The sequence below is a fragment of the Trachemys scripta genome, chromosome 7 (genome assembly GCF_013100865.1).
Source record: "Trachemys scripta elegans isolate TJP31775 chromosome 7, CAS_Tse_1.0, whole genome shotgun sequence".
Lineage (NCBI taxonomy): Eukaryota > Metazoa > Chordata > Testudines > Emydidae > Trachemys > Trachemys scripta.
Window position 1 is genome coordinate 98,866,455 of NC_048304.1, and position 6,988 is coordinate 98,873,442.

At 41.5% G+C, this 6,988-nt stretch overlaps 1 long non-coding RNA gene across 3 annotated transcripts; it reads right to left on the minus strand.

The window, feature by feature from the left end:
* Positions 1 to 587: 587 nt before the first annotated feature.
* Positions 588 to 6,694, minus strand: LOC117880492. Of its 3 annotated transcripts, XR_004646541.1 has the most exons (4): positions 6,303 to 6,694; positions 3,305 to 3,423; positions 2,464 to 2,695; positions 588 to 1,448 (listed from the first exon to the last, which is right to left on the minus strand). It is a non-coding gene; the product is annotated as an uncharacterized LOC117880492 (long non-coding RNA). The 3 variants fall into 3 exon arrangements; XR_004646539.1 differs by having other exon boundaries at positions 588 to 2,695; XR_004646540.1 differs by lacking the exon at positions 6,303 to 6,694 and adding an exon at positions 3,945 to 4,064 and having other exon boundaries at positions 588 to 2,695.
* Positions 6,695 to 6,988: the final 294 nt, after the last annotated feature.

Consider the following 6,988-nt stretch of genomic DNA (forward strand, 5'->3'; position numbering starts at 1 on the left):
GCTTCTGGCAGTCAGAGATTTAGGGACACCCAGAGCATGGGGTAGCATTCCTGATCATCCTGGCTAAGAGTCATTGATGTATCTATCCTCCATGAACTTAACTAATTCTTTTTTGATCCCTATTATAGTTCTGACCTTCACAACATCCCCTGGCAAAGAGTTCCACAGGTTGACTGTGCACTGGGTGAAGTAGTACTTCCTTATGTTTGTTTTAAAACTGCTGTCTATTAATTTCATTGGGTGACCCTTGGTTTTTGTATTGTGTGATGTGTAAATAATGCTTCTCTATTGACCCCTGCTTCTTGTGTTACGTGTAGAGGTAAATAATGCTTCCTTATTCACTTTCTCCACACCATTCATGGTTTTATAGACCTCTATGATATTCCATCTTAGTTGTCTCTCCTCATATGGAAGCTGTTCCATACCTGTATTCATTTTTGTTCCTTTCTCTGTACCTTTTCCAATTCTAAGATATCTTTTTTAAGATGGGGTGACCAGAACTCTATACAGTATTCAAGGTATGGGCATACCATGGATTTATATAGTGGCATCATATTATTTTCTGTCTTATTATCTATCCATTTCCTAATGGTTCCTAACATGCTGTTAGCTTTTTTGACTGCCGCTGCACATTGTGGATAGCTCTCTGAGAACATCTGTTGAATGAATCCAAGGTCTCTGTCTTGAGTGTTAGCAGCTAATTTAAACCCCATCATTTTAGTGGACTTCTTGTTGAGTTCTTTTTTTCTTGGAAGTTTCTAATGTTTCTAACTCCTGTAACACTTTCCTGCTTTACTTTACTATAGGTATATGATTGGAAATTTATAAAAATTTAACAGAAAAGTGGTGAAAGGTGCTTGCTATTTCTAAAAATACAGCATGATGTGATTTTGTTATTCCCATTATGTAATCTAGCAGGATAGACTATGCTGAAGAATAGTTCCATTTTACCGACAGCTGCTGACTTTCCCAAAGTTCCTCCATTTTCTCATGAAAGCTGAGATATAAGGTGCAAGGGCCATGAGATATTTAGGTGTCATTTACCATTGATAGGAATAGTAATCATGTGATCAAACTCCCCCCATGCAATGCTTTCAAAATGTCTCTGAAAATCTAAGAAATCTTGTAATCAATTATGACTGGTATTGTCAGTATTCTGTATTTAACTGAAATTGTCCTTGTACTAAAGGAAGACTAAACGTTTGCAGCTAACAGTCCATGAGACGAGTGCAGGAAGTTTGGGTTCTGTGAATCACACTCAAGGGAACATAACCACTTGCTGAGAAACAGGCCAAATCTTCTGATCCAATATTTTCCAGTTCTTCAAAACATTTTTATTTGTTATCTTAATAGAAAAGGTAGTCAAGACAGCAGCACTTCAGCCTGACTATTACTCCAATGTACACCACATCCTGTAGAGTAGTCAGACGGCGTTCCTGTGCTGCCGCCTGCACAATGAAATGGGAAGACAGTCAACATGTGCATAGGTCCCTATGTGCACTGCTCCTTTGGGTGTGTTCCAACTGTAGCGAAGTGGGTAAGATGCTACTTGAGGGTGTTCCCAGGGCAATGACAGTATGTTCTTCCTGCTGACTGGCTATTGCACAAGACAGTGCTTCAGGCCTGATTCACCCCACACCAGTTCTTCATATAAAGTCTTAGCAGACAGTTTACACTTTCAGCCAATGCAATGATTCCTTCTCCTCCCCGCATCCTCCCTCCCCCCCTCCGCTCCTGTCCAACAGAGCAATGACATTTTGTTTCCTCGGAACTCTCCTTAGGTGAATCTCATCTGCCAAGAGTTTGTAATTTGGACTTTGAATTTTCTAGTGTACAACAGCCCTTACTTGGGCAAAGTTGATGGACTTCAACTGGAGTTGTGCCTTAGGAAGAACTGAATGAAGAACCGAGGTTACATGTACAGGTTTAAAAGAGTTAGTGTTATGGGAGCAGATTCTCAGCTGGTGTAAATTGGCTAGCTCTATTGAAGTCAGTGCAAGTCACCAGAGTTCTGCAGAGCACTGAAGTCAATCGATCCATGCTGATTTACACTAATTAAATATCTCACCAATTGTGTTTTGAAAAGGTGGATAATTTTGGTCTAGGGAAAAGGAACAAAGAACTCCAGCTCACAGATGCTGTGAGCTGGCTGCCTGAAAGGTGATGCTCAAGGGTCAAGAGGGATAAATAGACGCGGGGGTGGGGAAACCCTCAACTCCATCTTTTCCTGCCTGTTACTTATCCTGTTATTACAACAAACAGCACGATATAGCAGGGACTGCAAATCACCTTCTTCATATTCTCTTTGTGTACTGACTGGGAAGGGATTTTTTGTGTCATAGTGGAGTTACTGCAGCAACCAAAATGGCAGTGATACCCTGTCCTCCCACGATACAACAGTGTACGCAGTAGAACACCCACTCATACCACGCAGATGTGAGATTCAGATCCATTATGTCTTACTTTCTCCCTGAGCAGTGCCACTGGCTGTCCAAACAAACGGCAAGCGGAAGGGCAAGTGCTGCTGTTGCTCTGTAGAAGACTGGCGACGTAAATTTACAAGAGTTTGCCCTGGCAGCAAGGGAAGGACTGGTCGATCACATTCTCAATTAACTGCACAGCGTTCAAATAAGAGGAAGGGTGGAGTGTTCTGTTCATTTGTTTACTTGCTGTTCAACTCAGCTTGCTTCAGATGCTATTGAAAATTTAAAAAAAAAAAAAAAAGAGAGAGAGAGAGAGAGAAATTAACTGATTTGTGAGGGTTACATAGCAAGTACCCGATTCCCCTGCCTGAGGTCCCATATGTTCACGTGCTTTATTTCATAGTTACAGCACAGATAAGTCAGCAAGGGGAGCTTAACTGTGTCATTCCTATTAGAGTATTGGATAACTTTGTTTTGCCATTTTAAAACTCTCTTTGAAGAAATACTTTGCAGGCAAATTAAGGGCACATTTCTGCAAGATGCTGAGTGTTCCTGGGGAATGAGGCAGTTCAGCACCTTTTAAGACTAGGCCTTACGTTTTCCCCTTCTCTAAGAGACTGAATGACATAAAAATGTAACACAATGTAATGGACTTACACATAGACATTTATAAGCGTTGCAAGGCTGCCTGTAACTGCAGCCCACTTAAATCTCTCAGTAAAATAGTAAAATAAGGTTTGAACCTTTCCTTTTTCAAATCAGGACATTTGCAAACAATTGACATTTTCACTGCATAAATCTAATTCAACAATCAGATGGCTTGCTTGGCTCTGCACTGAGAACACATTGTACTATATGTGAGCTAGGGAACTTTAGCTCACCTTTAATTATCTTCAGCAATTGCGTAGCCTAACAGTTGTTCCTGTCTTGTATTCTTGGCTTTTAATCAGTAACCTCCCAGTTGGTTGTTTTTTTTACGTTGCAGCTTTTTTCTCATACCCTGAGCACAGACAGAAAGGAGAATGATGTGATGAGAACACACGTCTGGTCCTGGTTTTGAAAGTGTCCTCAACCCTGCTTACACGTTCAGACCTCCGGTTTTGGGTGTTCGTGTTTTCTGACATATCTAACCTCAGCGCTGTATGTGAAAATAGCACGTGTGTATACACACTGATCTTGTTATTCTGAATATTTTGGCACCCAAAATGTTCATGTCCAATGTCATCAACATGAAAAATTATAAGTACAGATTTAAAGGCCTTTTTGATAATCTGCCTTGATAAGGTTCTGCTTTTTCTAAAGTCGCTTATTCTGTGCAAAGTTAATGACCAGCCAGACTGAATGCTTTTCTAATGCCTAAACCCAAACAGCAGGTGTGGGTGGCCTCAAGGTAATATTTACCAACATTCAGACTGCAGAAAAATAGCTTTATTTAAGCATGAGGGAGGGAGGGAGTCTTAGGCTAGGTCTACACTGGGGGGCGGGAATCGATTTAAGTTCGACGTATCCGAGCCGACTTACTCCGCTGTGAGGATGACGGCAAATCGACCACCGTGGCTCCCCCGTTGACAGCGTCGATTTGGGGATTGATTGTTGCTGTGATGTTGTGCAGTCTATATGGTTTTATAAAAACATGATAATAAGTGAATATAATGTAACTGGGATAGTTTTATAAAGATTTGATGATAAGTGAATATAATACAACTGGGATATGCTTCGTGCAAAAGGTCTCTTGTAAGATATCATTGCAAAGCTCATAATCTACTGAGTGTGATCATCCTATTTGTAGAAATGTACCACTCTTGTATCTAAAACTAGAAATATAAAACATAACTCTGAGGGCCTATTGTAATTATGTAAAGTGTGGGCCATTAATGATGGTTTGGAATCTTGATGACTCCCATTAACAAGGACCATTGTCTGCAGATGGCTGTGTTTACCTGTTAGTCTTCCTGTATATGTGTGTGCTGGCAAGTGGGCAATGAAGTCTTGCAGTGACATGTGATCATGTCACCTGAACTGGAATCCATCTTTAACCTGGGTGCTTTTCCAGTGGGGGAAGGGGAAGGAAACCCAGAGGGACAAAGGGTTCCCACCTTATGCAAAAGATATATAAAGCGGTGGAAGAGAACAGAGGGGGAGAGGAGCCATCATGAAGAATCCCCTAGCTATCACCTGAGCTGCAACAAGAGCTGTACCAGGGGAAAGAATTGTGCCCAGGCCTGGAAGGTGTTCAGTCTGAGAAAAAACTTACTGAAGCATCTCTGAGTGTGAGATTATCTGTAATCAGTTTGATTAGGCATAGATTTGCGCATTTTATTTTATTTTGCTTGGTGACTTACTTTGTTCTGTCTGTTACTACTTGGAACCACTTAAATCCTACTGTCTGTATTTAATAAAATCACTTTTTATTTAGTAATTTCCTCAGAGTATGTATTAATAACCTGGGGGAGCAAACAACTGTGCATATCTCTCTATCAGTGTTATAGAGTGTAAATAATTTATGGGTTTGTCCTGCATAAGCTTTATGCAGGGTAAAACGGATTTATCTGGGTTTAGACCCCATTGGGAGTTGGGTATCTGAGTGCTAAAGACAAGCACACTACTGTGAGCTGTTTTCAGGTAAACTTGCAGCTTTGGGACAAGTGATTCAGATCCTGGGTCTGTGTTGGAGCAGACGGGAGTGTCTGGCTCAGCAAGACAGGGTGCTGGAGTCCTGAGCTGGCAGGGAAAACAGAAGCGGGGGTAGTCTTTGCACATTAGGTGGCAGCTCCCAAGGGGGTTTCTGTGATCCAACCCGTCACAGTCGCGTCCCGACGAGACGCTATAATTCGATCCCCGAGAGATCGATTTCTACCCACCGATCCAGGTGGGTAGTGAAGACAAGCCCTTAGGGCTTGTTTACACTACAGACACTACAGTTGCGACTCTAGGTTAACCTAAATTTTAGATGCAGACCAGCCCTATTTTTAGCTTTTCATGAGGCTTCTCACCATCCAGGAATATTCAAGAACAAAAATCAGTGTTCCCTGACTCCTGAGAATTGTACAACTGGATCAGCCTAATGCTAATTAACATCATTGCATTTTCTTAAGCAACTGCCTTTCAAAACCAGTTTCACTTACCCACACTATCCCCTGGGAACCAGGTGGGATGGATTCTATCTATCTACCTATGATATTTTTAAGGTGCTAATCACAGTAGGATCTAAGCACAGACATGTCAAAACCAGGTAGCCACCATGGTTGCCGAAGCAGTAGTGTACCCTGTCAGTCAGAATCAAGTTCAAGGCTGGACACCAAGGCTATGTTTCCTCAGGCCTTTTTTCCCTTAAAAATTTCCACTATTGCAGCAGGGCTAAATGACATAGTTGGTGGTGAAAACACCTGCTTCAGTTCTATACACGTGCTTCCATGGGTACAGGGCTACTCACTGGTATTAAAGGGTAAAAAAATTGCTAGTATGGGTGACTCCCATCTCAACTGTCAGCCAGTACAAAGCTTCAGCAGTAAGGTAAAACACTGAGGACAAAAATTGTCCCAGTGCAGCTTATGATTGGTCCTGAGGGTACAACTTAAATGGTCTAGTCAGATACCTCAAGGAAGTCTTGTGCTTGCTTAGAGGTTTTGATTCCATGCATACAAACCCAGAGTTATTTGTTGAGGTTTTCAGAGTATACAAGGCAGGTTGGGTTACCCCAAACTGCCTGTGGTGTTTCTGTGACACCTCAGCCTGCCTGTATACAGACAGAAAAGCATGTGAATAAGTTTATTTGTGACTAGCCTAATTGTCATATACATAAGTGTTAGCAGGATTGCGCCTCTAGGTAGGGATGGGTGTAAATACCATAAGCCTCTGGAATTCAGATTAGTTACATACCTTATCTAAGTTGCCTCCAAACCTTTTGCATCTGCTGGAGTCACGTAAGAAAAGGCTTCCTCCTTCTCAGATGTACAGTGGTTCCAGGCAGGATGCAAACACCATGAGAACAGTTTTTCTTCTAATAATGTGCTATTTCTGATTGAAGCTAGATAGAGAGACATGTGAGAATGAAAAACAAAGGGATAAAACCAGTATTCTAGCTTCTTTAGACCTCAAAACAATGTTTGGATTTCAATTTGGGGGGCAGCTCCTGTTTGAACCCTTTAAAAAAAATCAAAAAGCCATTCAAGGGTTAAAAGAAAATACAACAAAGCCACAATACATAGTGTGCGAGTGTTTGTTATGGTGACATTTCAACAAGGAAATCCTTTTCACTCTGTAGTGCAGGAAACAGGCCTCCTGCAGAATAAGCAAATGCAATGAATACAGACAGAATATTTCACAACAGGAATATGTTTTTCTTTCTCCTTAAGGGCTCATCAGCCTGGCGCAGTGGGAGATGCCCAGGGCTGAAATGAGACACTTACCAGCACGATTTATCCTGCATGGAGTAGAATTATAAGGAGTTGTGCCTTAATGCATTAGCTGTGTAATGAGTTTTACTGAAGCATTATTAACTTGCAGGATAATCACAATTCTGACCACATCATTGTCTGCTTCACACATTTGGGCCTGAAGGAAAA